Source organism: Pleuronectes platessa, chromosome 21, assembly GCF_947347685.1.
Source record: "Pleuronectes platessa chromosome 21, fPlePla1.1, whole genome shotgun sequence".
Classification (NCBI taxonomy): domain Eukaryota; kingdom Metazoa; phylum Chordata; class Actinopteri; order Pleuronectiformes; family Pleuronectidae; genus Pleuronectes; species Pleuronectes platessa.
The window spans coordinates 14457789-14471083 of NC_070646.1; the positions used below are offsets into that span (position 1 = coordinate 14457789).

At 40.0% G+C, this 13295-nt stretch overlaps 1 protein-coding gene across 2 annotated transcripts in view; it reads left to right on the top strand.

Moving 5' to 3' along the window:
• LOC128426856 (zinc transporter ZIP11) overlaps nt 1-13295 on the top strand; it is a 118934-nt gene that overhangs the window by 5230 nt on the left and 100409 nt on the right. The gene's annotated exons all lie outside the window — the stretch shown is intronic.

The window sequence follows — 13295 nt, forward strand, 5'->3', positions numbered from 1 at the left end:
ACAAATTAATTTGATCTGAGATGCAGAGCCTTTATGAATCCGCATGATTTGACTTTCTTGACACTGCATCGCAATGAGCTGTTAACATATTAAATATTTCCCCCTGTTTTAGCTCTTTAGCTCTGAAATGCTTTAGTGTATTTCAGTCAAACAACTCACGTTCGAACATTTATTGCAGCATTACAACAGATTTGGCGTCTAGGCTCAAACTTAATCACTCCCCCATATGATTAAACAGGAATGATGGGAGTGATTAGCAAATACATATAACCCCCCCGTTCGAGCCTACAGGTGGATGCTGGGGTGGTGGAGGGGCTGAAGCAACTGGTGGCAATACTGCAGCAGCAGTGCGAGCAAGAGGGGTTGATGGGAAATGTCTCTCTAGTTAAATAGACCACCTGATAAGGTGGGTGTGTAAAAATTCAGCCTTTCACAGACAATCTGGTCTAGCATTTCCGTTTGCAGATATATGCGCAGAAAACCGTTATTTTCAAGATTTTGCAGATGGGCATTTATGTTTATATTTTACATTTAAATATGTTCATGTTTTTATTCAGGTGTTTTTAATATTTGGTTTGTGTTTTAATTAGTGTTCATGGTTAATCTGTAAATATTAGGCCTCTATTACATTTCTTTGTCATAAAGGTTTGATACCAACCTATTTGGAATCATTGCTAATTTTTGCTTTGTGCCAATTTAACGGTAACGAATCTTCTGCTGTGTCTTGAAAGCGTGGAGACTGAACCCAGTTGTGGTTAAATGGAACCAATAATGAGCTGAAAGATGCTTAAAGGCTTTGCGGAGCTGAGGTGAACTGTGGGGTCAGGTGATGTGTGTGTTTGTTTTTAAACTATGAGCCACCCCCTTTTTCACATTACACCTTTGATTCAAAGTCAATATATATATGATGAAAATTGCAGGGTTAACTATATTCAAGCCTATTAAACCCAAAGAGTGTGACATCCCTGCTGAAAGAGAGTCACGAGTTTGTACGGCCCCTAACAGACAATGTTAATACTGTAGCCAAGGCTTGTTCATATTTAAGGTGTTGGATAGAGGATTTCTTAAGTCGATGTTGTGGTTAATCACCAATGATTTAGTTGTAATATCTGTGTTGGTAGAATCTGTATTTTTTTTATGTGTGCACTTATTTTGCAACTCGACACAAATAATGTTCACCCAAACAACAGTTTATTTCATTTACACAAACACTGGGTTTCTCTCTTTGGAAAGTGTTCCACAGAGAAAAACTACAAGTTCAAGTACATTTCTAATCTTTGGTAAATACAGTAGTAACATCATTTATTTTCGGAGGAGAACTTTTACAACTTGTAGTCCTGAATGGAAAATTAATTAAGATTCCCAGTGGTGATTCTGAGGTTGTTAATTATTACAAGCCCTGATAAGTAATTTGATAAGACTCATGTCAAACGATTAGAAATTGTCCCTATTCCCTGAGAACGAGAGAGGAAAGGAAAGATTAATCTAATCTCCATCACTTCCTTATCTGGTCTGTTTTTTTTTTTAACATGTTTGCAACCCTGGCGATAATTATATATATTTTACATTCAAATGAAACATGATATAGAAAGATAACGGCTTTGCTCTAATAAATTGCACACAGGATCTTTCTGAAATATATATTTGATCAAATTAGTTCTTTAACATGAACAAAATCAATTATAGACACATTTTCAGCCTTTTATTGGGATTTCAATAGTACGCTTTAATAGTAATTTATTTCTGTTTAAGTTTGAACTCTTATTATAATTATATTGATAGTATAAGAAGATTTTATAACCTGATAGTCTGGACCAAGGCTCATCTTTGTTTACATTTGATCAGGTTAGTTTTGGTTTCAAATGGTTATTTAGGGAGTGGATTAAAGACTTTTGTATCTACAGTGCCTTGCATAAGTATTCACCCCCCTTGGACTTTTTCCCATTATGTACTGTTACTAACTGGAATTCAAATAGACTTAAATAAACTTTTTCCCGTTTGATCAACAAAACATGCATAGTACTTTGGAGGTGCAAAATACATTTTATTGTGACACAAACAATAATGAGAACAAAAAAGTTGACATCTGTTGGGTGCATAAGTATTCACCCCCCTGTGTCAATACTTGGTAGAACCCCCTTTCGCTGCAATTACAGCTGCACGTCTTTTGGGGTATGTCTCTACCAGCTTTGCACATCTAGAGATGGAAAGGTTTGTCCATTCTTCTTGGCAAAAAAGATGAAGCTCAGTCAGATTGGATGGAGACCGTCTGTGAACCGCAATCTTCAAGTCTTGCCATAGATTCTCTATTGGATTGAGGTCTGGGCTTTGACTGGGCCATTTTAAGACATTAACATTCTTTAATCCAAACCATTCCTTTGTAGCTCTGGCTGTATGTTTAGGGTCATTGTCCTGCTGGAAGATGAACCTCCGCCCCAGTCTCAAGTCTTTTGCAGACTGCATCAGATTTTCTTCAAGGATTTCCCTGTATTTGGCTCCATCCATCTTTCCCTCTATTCTGACCAGTTTCCCTGTACTTGCTGAAGAGAAGCATCCCCACAGCATGATGCTACCACCACCATGTTTCACTGTTGGGATGGTGTGCTCAGGGTGATGGGCAGTGTTGGGTTTTCGCCACACATAGCGTTTTGCATTGAGGCCAAAAAGTTCAATTTTGGTCTCATCTGACCAGAGCACCTTCTTCCACATGTTTGCTGTGTCTCCCACATGGCTTCTGGCAAACTCCAAACGGGATTTTTTATGGATCCCTTACAACAATGGCTTTCTTCTTGCCACTCTTCCATAAAGGCCAGCATTGTGGAGTAGACGACTAATAGCTGTCCTGTGGACAGATTCTCCCACCTCAGCTGTGGATCTCTGCAACTCCTCCAGAGTAACCATGGGCCTCCTGGTTGCTTCTCTGATTAATTTTCTCCTTGTCCGACTCTTCAGTTTGGGTGGACGGCCTCCTCTTGGTAGGTTTGCGGTTGTGCCATATTCTTTCCATTTTCTTATGATGGATTTTATGGTGCTCAGAAAGATGTTCAAAGCTCTGGATATTTTTTTATAACCTAACCCTGCTTCATATTTCTCCACAACTTTATCCCTGACCTGTTTGGTGAGCTCCTTGGTCTTCATGATGCTGTTTGTTCAGTAATGATCTCCAACAAACTCTGAGTCCGTCACAGAACAGGTGTATTTATACTGAGATTAAATTGCAGACAGGTGGACCCTATTTACTAATTATGTGACTTGCAAATGTGACTTGTGAATGCAATTGGTCGCACCAGATCTTTGTTAGGGGTTTCACAGTAAAGGGGGTGAATACATATGCACTCAACACTTTTCAGATTTTTATTTGTAAATAATTGTGAAATCCATGTAATATTTCCCCCCACTTCCAAATGATGCACTATTTTGTGTTGGTCCATTACATAAACTCACGATGAAATAAATTTTAATCTGTGGTTATACCATGACAAAATGTAGAAAAGTCCAAAGGGGTTAATACTTATGCAAGGCACTGTATGTATCGTGTGTCGACATGAATTCGTTTTTAAAGGGGATTCGGCAATTGTAATCACTAACTTTATTAAATAAGGGATATATAATAACCATATGTTTTCAGACTGCAAACTCTCTGAACCATGGTTTGATCCAGAAAAAGACCACCTCATTTGCTTTGACACAATTTTGGTCAGCTCGTCTGGACCTTTCACAGCTGTAATTTTATTTCAGACTAAACAAAAAAAATGTCAAAAGGCCGAAACCCAACAAGACAGTTGTGAAAGCACCCTGAGTTAGTAGCTGGTGATGCACTTGGCGGTACTTCCTATGAATTATTTTCCTACCTTGGCTCCACAAAAAAATTCAAAAGCACAGGAATTGATTCTACTTGGAAAAAGAGGGATTTGTTATTCCTATTTGGAAAAAGAAGTCTGTTGTAGTAATACATATTATATGAGAGACAGAGTTTGGTTGCTAAAATGGTGCCAACTGTTGCAATTCTGTGGTTGTTGAGTGCAGATTGCAGGATCAGCAGTCCCTCACGGTCACTAATGTTGTGTCTCTGCCAAGTGGAAGGATTACTGCACTTTCTTTATTGGACAAATTCTACTAAAGTCGTATCATCAAAAAAATACCTGAGGGGGTTCAGTTCTGATGGAAATAGGGGGGAGGGAGGGGGTAGATTGGTTCTCCATTTCCAAAGAAGAATGTCCTGACCAGCGTTGGGATTTCCATTAGGCCTCAGATGGAGAGTGATAAAAGGTCGATCTGACAGTGGGAACCAGGTTGTAAAGTAGAGGCAGTTGCAGAGGGAGGGAATGTTCAACAGCAAGTGGTGCTACTTTCAGACCTGGATAATAGTCAGCAGAAGCAGAAACACTTCACATCACTCCAGCTGTCATAATTGACTTTTATTGAGCAAAGGTAATACCAATATTCACAGTCTCCCTTTCCTTGGTCTGAAATTTCCGAGGGAAGTTTCACCCGAGGAAGGATTTGAAAAGAAAGATGAAAAAAGAGTTATGAGGTTTGAGTGGCAGCTGGCTGCACAAGTATTTTACCATCTTTATATTCTCTTTTATTGGAATTGCTCTGAATTTAAACAGAGAAAAAGTCTCCCGGTTAATATTACAATACAAATGATATTGTCATGACTTTTCGTGATTTCAAATTTGCCTCTGTATTTTTCTGTTTTAAATGGTGCATGGCACTAAATACTATAATACCCATCAGTCCGTTAGCTGTCAATGCTTCGGCCAAGAGGTTAACCGAGGGTGAATCAGAGCTGTAGAGCTCAACAGTGTGGTTCTGTAAAGTTAAACATTTTCTGAACAGAGATATATATTATCAGCCATAGGATGAATGATCAACTCTATTTTAAGAAGCTTTGGAGACAGACTACACTACCCTTAATCCTTGGCTGTAGTGAGGGGATTATTTGCAATGGTGGATGGGATGCGTAGTTCCTTCACCCATGAAATAATACGTATGTAATCAGTCTTGTGTTCACTTTGTGCATGATTCAACTAATGAGAGAGGTTGAAGTTGAAATTGTCAAAATACTGCGAATGGTTCCTTACACAAAATAAATGTAACCCTATTTGATTGGCTTGGATTGGATTGGATTCAATTTTATTGTCATTACACAGAGTACAGGTACAGAGGCAACGCAATGGAAAGAAGGTTGAAAGATTACAGCAAAACATGGGGGGAGGGAGGAGAGAAAACAACCCCCCAGACTATGCTCCTAGAGGAGTACAGTGTGGGAACAGGAGAAAAAAAACACCTCAGCACATAAGCACATACATTTTAAACATGACTTGCAACGGGGAGGGGGAAGGGGGGATGGAGGTAAGCCAGTGACCGGGTGTTCTGAGCCCAGCCAGTTGGAGGATGGAGGTAAGCCAGCACAGACAAGCAGCCATCCGGTCCTGCAGCCTCGAGGCGCTGGTCACAGACCTGCCTGTCAAACTGGGGGTACGCAGCAGGCGAAGGCGTGGGATGGGGGGTGTGGGGGGTGCATATCTGTGTGTAATATGTACGTGTGTATGTATGTAAAGTTCGTGTATAAGTAGGCCTGGGTTGTCGCCTTCCCCTAGGCCACAATCAGACAGATTCTCAGTTCGCAAGATTGTCACAGGGACAACAAGGTCCACCCCCCTCCCCACAGACACCTGTGGGGAGGGGGGGGGGGGGGGGGGGATGCAAGAGGGTCTCACTGCAGCGCTCTTCAGGGGAGTTGTTGTTCCATCAACGGCCTTGGCCAGGCCCATGCTGGTTGGGGGGGGGGTCGAAAGCAGATAAGATTGGGATTGCAAGTAGCCGCATTCCAATTTGCGCGTCTACTCTTTCTCCACTTTCACCAATTTTTCCACCAGGTCTCCAAATCGATCCAAGTTCCTTTGCAGAGCCGTGAGCTTCTCCATGTTGTTATCCATCTGGCGGTTAAAAGCCGCAGTTTGAGTGCCAACAGCTCTGCCCAGCGCATCAATCATGAGGGGCAGCCTTAGGGGGCTTTTGACAGCTGTCATCGTTTCATTTATTTTTCGATAAACCAGGGCAGCGCCTAATCCAATCAGCAGAAAGCCTGTAATCATGGTTCCGAATAGGTAGATGTCTTCAACGTCCTCCACGGAAAGGGCCGCTAGGCACACGACACGCCACTTGTCCCACGCTTCCATCGAGTAACCAGCTGCGAACGTCCACGACCATTGATATGATATGCCATCTCCCAAGGACCTGGAGCGAAGTGAGACGCCAAAGCTCTGCACTAACTTGACAAAAGTGAAGAACATTACTTGACCCGCCAATCTGTTTCATTTCAAGTGATCTGTGCCTGTACAATGCTGTGGATGATAACCATGGTAACACTGTGGCAGCGGTAAAGAATTATTCCACTGCTGGAGACCTAACACCCTGCTTGAGTCCAGAACACACTCTGATGTACATCCCAACACTCTGGCAGCGGTAAAGAATTCTTCCACTGCTCGAGACCTAACACCCTGCTTGAGTCCAGAACACACTCTGATGTACATCCCAACACTGTGGCAGCGGTAAAGAATTCTTCCACTGCTGGAGACCTAACACCCACTTTACTGTCATTACTCTCCTACAGGCAAAACAATCCATAACATGCTTCCAAATAAGTGCAATTCGCTCTTAAATAGAAGAAACTGACATTTTGTATTTTATTTTTGATGTGGGAGAACTTGCAACTTAAATAAAACATACAATAAATGCTTCTGTACATGGATGTGCACTGTAAAAACAAGTGCAGCCTGTGCCCCTTTCTCTTTTTATAGAGTCAATAATTAGTTTTGTTTCCAAAACTGATTCTGAATCAAATCCCAAAGATATTGGGATGTCTTTCCCCTGTCAAAATGTCTAAACACTGAAGAAACACTGGAGGTATGATTTACTCTTGCTGTGATAAGTAAGAATCACTCATTGAGTTGCCTAAATATTTACAAGAACCCCAATGAGTTGGACAGAATGTCTGATGACGTAACACACTTCTTAAATATTTGCAGAAGGCTGACATGCGAGGGTAGGGTAATTCCATTCTAATCCTCTCACATCTGTAAGTCCTCACTTTGACTTGTGTGTACAATATGTGCACATTGCATTCAAGATCAATCATTTACAGTAAGCACATGGTCCTATAATTTATAGACACATGTTCCTTTTTATTTTATCTGCATTTAAAATGGGAAAATTCTTCATTTTTATTTGTACTTTTTGCATTAACTTAGTTGAATCAGACTGGAGGAAATGTCATTTTGAAAGTAAAATTTAACTGCAGGCAGAATATTGAAATGACTCATGAAGACCATGACTGTAATGTAAAGAATAATTGCTAGTCAAGGAGGGAGACACTTTGCAGTGGACCTGTCGCAGCTCATTTCATGGACAGGCCTGGTGCACTGCACTTAACTCAAATATTACAGAGGCAAGGACAAGGGGAGAGAATTTAAAATCGACCTAACAAGTAGAGATAGAAACAATGTGCTCGACGTTATAACACACAAACATTGCAATCGTTTGTGTTTTTACTGAACAGGCCGATTAGACAAGGTGCACACTATAGTTCTGTAGCGATACGTTTTACCTGCGCCAACAAGGTGAGATTGTTGGTTGGTTTGTTTGTTTTTTCCAGCAGCATAGTGCAAAAAACTTCTTTACAGATTTCCTGGTAGAGGATAAGACAAGAGAACCGCTCACATAAGATAATGGATCTTGATGGAAAAAAAGAAGCCATATTCGGGGAACTTATAATTATGAGTGTGCAATTTGGTGCAGCTTGATTGAATTTAAAGAGACTGTTGGGCCGGAGGGCTGCGCTCAAACGAGGGCCATTGCAGTTATTTTTTGGCGATCATTGGCTTTGTCTGAGGGGATCTGCCATGGACACCATGCTCCATACTTTCATGATATGTGTGTCATGAAACTCATGAAAAGAGATGTGAACCGGTTCCAATTATTCCTTTCTGACATTCTCTACTACTCTGTGCTACCGTTTGTGGGTTGATGAATATCTATACTTTTCCAGCTTCATTCAAACGAACAGTTCTTGTATTCAATGCATGGTTTCACATCAGCATATCCTTCCTGTGAATGACAAACTGAAAGGTTCATGTTTTAATCATTGCAATACATGGTTGAATCCTTTTTTGTCCGTTGAACATCAGACAGAAAGGGTCGCTGTGCCAGGTGCTGATTCAAACAGGTTGTACATTATTAATCACGGATGTATTTCGTGCTTTACATGCATTAAATCTAACAGAGTTCCATCTTTCATTCTGTTAAAAGCCAGATTTCCATTAAATTGACAGATTTAGCATGTAGTGAGAATAAATAGATCTCATCTTGCACTGATTGAAAGTGTGTGAGCAGACTATCTCTGTCTGTAACAAGCTAATGTTGGCTCATATTACTTTCTTAGTTATTGTTGGGCAGGTCCATGGGCATTCAGATGGCTGCAAGTGCATTTGCTACTAATATATAACAATGTCGGCACTGGATAGGAAAGTGACAACTGCACCAGTGTGAAACATTCAAGATCACTTGAGTCATGATTTGTGTAAAGTAAGTCATCATTATGTTTGGGTGTTTCTTAGAAGTCAAAGATCCGCTAACACACAGCTCAAATCTCATTTTGTTGACTAGACTTAAAGTTTGCCAACTCCACTTAGCTTCTGATGTTGTCCGGTTCACAAACATTTGAATATTTACTGTGTTTGTTACCTCCGCCAAGGAGGTTAGGTTTTCATCCTTGTCTCTTTGTTCGTTGACTGGTTAAACAGATTTCTACAAAACCCGGTGGAAGGATGCATTATGGTTCATCAACGACCCCTTTACATTTTGGTTTGGATATGGATCTAATTCCTTGATATGAAACGGGACTGATATCGACGAGTGTTAACAAGTTTGGTGCAGCTTGAATACATTTTAGGGGACTGTTTGGCCTTACTGGAGGTATATGCTCTACTTAGTGCCAGTTTAAATAAATTTAAATTATGCTATGTTTCAATGTGTACAAGAACTATACGGTGGTTTTTGATTGTAACCGATATGAAGGTCTTTCAAATTATATGTGAGAAATCTCAATATTTTTGAGGTAATTCCTGGGAGTTCATTTACATGCGTTTGGGAAAGTTGTTTTTACAAGTTATGTACACACAAATGCACACGCACACACACACAGCACAGTGCCTTCGAGTTGAACCTGTGCCACAGAATATACAGTTCCCATCAGTAGAGCCATTTCAGGTCCAGCAGAATAATGTAAGGTGTAACATGGGAGAAATACATTTTGTGTGTGTGTGACATGGTGGGGGCTTCATGGCCTGAATGCGTCATACTTTTGCATCTCATCTGATTCAGACGCCAGCCTGTTCCCATGCTTTGCATCTGCTGTCCCCCTAAATCACACCACACAGTCTTTATCATAGCAAAACATTGCATCATGCATCATGGCGTCATAGTCTGTGTGAACCTATGTGAAAAATACAAAATAAATCCGCCTATTTCTTAGATTTGATATCTCTACCTCTTCTTCTTCCAGGCCCACCTCTTTTGGCATGTTTTAAGTAATGATGCTGGTAATTCCTGGACAGGAGTATTAGAGACATAGAGGCATTGATGAGCAACATTTAAGCTCAATCTTCTGTCTCTTGAAGTTATCACGCAGAACATTTACGTTTGTATTTCATCTGTTTAGGGCTCATTAGATATAACACAGCAGTAATTCATCCGCAGACAGTTTATAATGGTGTCTCCAGCTGTCTTGCACGAGTTACACTCATGCATTAAACATTTTCATTGGCCAATTAGTTTTCACTGCTGTGTATGAACGTCACACTACCTGCAGCACTGGAACCAAACCGAATATTGCCAGTGAATGTAATCCAGCCTGTAATACATTTCCTTCAGAATATACTGGCCAATCTAAACCACTTGTTTACAGTAATGAACAGAATTTGTAAGAAACAGTAGATGTTTCCAGCACTGGAGATGTGAATAAAATGGCAGGGGCACTGTGTTTTGTGTCGTTAAAAGTAGTGAAAATGTTAAACCAGCAGTGTCAACAAACACTGCTCTAGAGGTCTACACCCCACAATTACAGAAAAACCAAGGTCATAAGTTCTTCCCTGCTCCTATTAAAACAGCCTCAGAGGAGAAAATGCTTCTTCAACTTGCCAAAAGATTAAAAAAACACATGTCTTCTTCATTTAGAGGGGAGAGGGGTTCTGCGTTAGTTTGGAAGCAGGATTACGCAAAAAACTTGAAGTCAAATGTTGATGTCACTCGCTACAGATTCAGGTCAGGTACACAGTGAAAGACCCGTGAGAGAGAACTGCATTGCATGCCTCTGAGACCAGTGAATTAAAATGTGGTTTCATAAGGACACTTAGCCTTGGCAGAGGTTTGGGCTCTCTGAGTACCCTTCTAGTGCTGAATATGTATCACGAAGAACATTTTCTAAAATCGTGGGATGTCATAGCAGTGCGTTTATTGCCAGATAAAGCTAGACTACGGCACATACAGTATTCTATAACTTCCTTGGTGTTAAATGTGTGGAAAAACATCTGATTCAAAAATCTGTGTTGTCAAGAAGTCTCATAATTGCATTGGTCCGGACACAGTTTTATCAAATTAATACCAGCCATGAAGATGAAGTGCCTCCACTGTGAGGACATCACAAAGTGTCACATAAATACGTGTGTAATGTGTGAGTCACATTAACATAAAAAACATACAAATATACAGGGATACTGGCAGAACAAATATGCTGTAGTATAGGTAGAAGGAGTGAAAGACACAAACATGGATGGAGTGTGTGAAGGTCATCATTTTCTCATCAGCAGTTGATTGATTGTTGTGGATCGATGTTGGTTGTAATCTATGCATGTCACCTCAGATGGTTTTACTTATATGTGGATGAGATGCTGACAGATAATCTCCATGATAGCTGAGCAAAAAATCCGCAAGAAACTGAACCAAAATTCCTCAAGCTAGTCAGGCATGGTGGCTTGCTAACAAATGTGTGCGTCGGAGTGTGCGTTTTTGTGTGTGTTACTCCAACAAGGTACTGATTCGAGAGAAGCCTGCAGTCAGAAAATAGCTTCCTTGAATTTGACATGTCCATTATGTCTTCATGGAAATCATCCACTCCATTCAAAGTAAGCTTCTTACACAACTGTCACGTCTTCCTCTCACGAAAGACAAGTCACACCAAGTCATTTTACAAGCTTATATGAAGCTCAAACACTGTCCTTCTCTACATGCATTCTGTGCTTCTGTTTCCCTCACTGCTCAAAAACACATCAATATTAAGACCTATAATTAAAAAACGTATCGATGTAATTTACTCAAAAAAAACGGTTTCTTCTTGCCGAGAGCTTAATGTTCGTCCGCCTGTGGAGCCACTTCTCTGAATGCCCTTGCGTACTGATATTTATGTTTAATTCAAAATGAATTTAAATTCATGTGCTGAGGCACAGCAAGTGGTGTTTGTTATGTTCAAACCTTGAGATCCAGTGTTAAGGAGATGTTTTGTGTATTAGAAATGAAATTATTGTATTATTACTTTTTAGAAACCCATTGAATTAGCTCATTTAATAATATTGTAACAACAGACACTCTGCCTTCAGATTATGAAGAGTTATAGAGGATAACGAGGACTTTTCAAAATCCATGTTACAAAAAGCTTTGCAATGGTATCAAAATAAAACAGGGTAGCCATAAAATCATTTTTAAATAGAGCAAGTAAAACAATTTAAGGCATGAAAAACCAATAAGGTATGACCTGTTTGTTCGTTAATGTTCCTTGTGAGGAAATGTAGGCATTACCTTAACATCAATATTCTTCTCTCACCCTCTCTCACTGCGTATCTAGAATTTCTAATGAATTTCTTTATCCTAAGCCATCTCCTCACCTTTCCATCACATGTAGCATTCACTCCTGTCTGATTGACTGCAGCGTTGAGTGGCTACATAACAAGTTGTTGAGGGAAAGCAGGACACGTGTGTTGATGAAGCAATCGCACCACACCAGCAAGAAAAGTGTGCACAGGGTTATTGAGGGGAAATCTGTTTTCACATACCCTCGATGTAGCGTGTTTTATGATGGGTGCTAATTTCTGTTGTGTTTTTCTCAATTGTTTGGTAAAGAAATATTCTTATTTTGCATCTGTCTTGTATTAGTGGTTCTGGTTGATAACATTTTACACATTTTCTGTTTCATCAAGATGACATATTGCTGTGGTAACTGCTGTAAGTCAATATAAGACATTAATTTATCCTTGAACGATGCAGAGCTTCAGGCTTTTTATAGTATACTTGAACATCCCTGTGGCATAATGTTCTGCAACTGGAAAACAGGCTGAATGTCACTGATTGAATTAGTATTCAGAGATTGAAACCAAGCACTAATTCATAGCCCCACTGGCAAGAGCGCAGGGCTGTGAGAATGGCAGCGTACCCTTCTCTGAGCTGTTTGACTTTAACTGTCAAGTGTAGCACCTTTACACCCAAGCTATCGTAGCTGCCAGGCTAAAGACAAGGTTGTGAGTGATGGCTTTAATTCTAAACTGTCGTGGGATAATCTACATAAGAAAAGAGTCTGAGACCATCTCCCTTTAATAAGACATCTCTATATATGCCCACAAGTTTGTAATTCCTAGTTGTTGCGGAATCGTTTACCAACAGGGTTGTGCTTATGTTATTAAACTGGGCAATATTTGCATTGCTCTTGGGTTCATGACTGTTGAAGACATCGTAGCCACTTAAACTTAAGAAAACCCAGTGTTGGTCTGGTTTGGAAGGATTGCAATCAAATCTTGTGATTCGTGTTCCCCAAAGGATAATTCTCTTGTTTATTACGTAAAAACTAAGGGCCAAGTATAAAATAAATAGGAGTAAATCAGTATTAAAGTGTTATATGTCCAATTGTTGATTTAAGTATTTGCTCTATATGCAGAGAAAAGCTTTAACTGCTTTACTGATAATATATTTCCTGTACTGTTATCTCTTCTATTTTTATGGAAACAGTGCTCAGCACCCCCGGTTTCAGCTGAATGGTTAGAATGCAAATTAATTTGACCAACAAGTACTTAAGTGTGACCTTTTCAGGCAGAGACATTTTGGGTACTCATTAAGCAGTCTAACTATAGAAATACTAAACATGCATCAGCATATTTTTTCCTAATTATGTAGAATTACCTTGATTCTTTGGAATGGGCTGTTGTGGTGATGCTGGTTGGAGCTTTCTTTTCTGAAACCGTAAA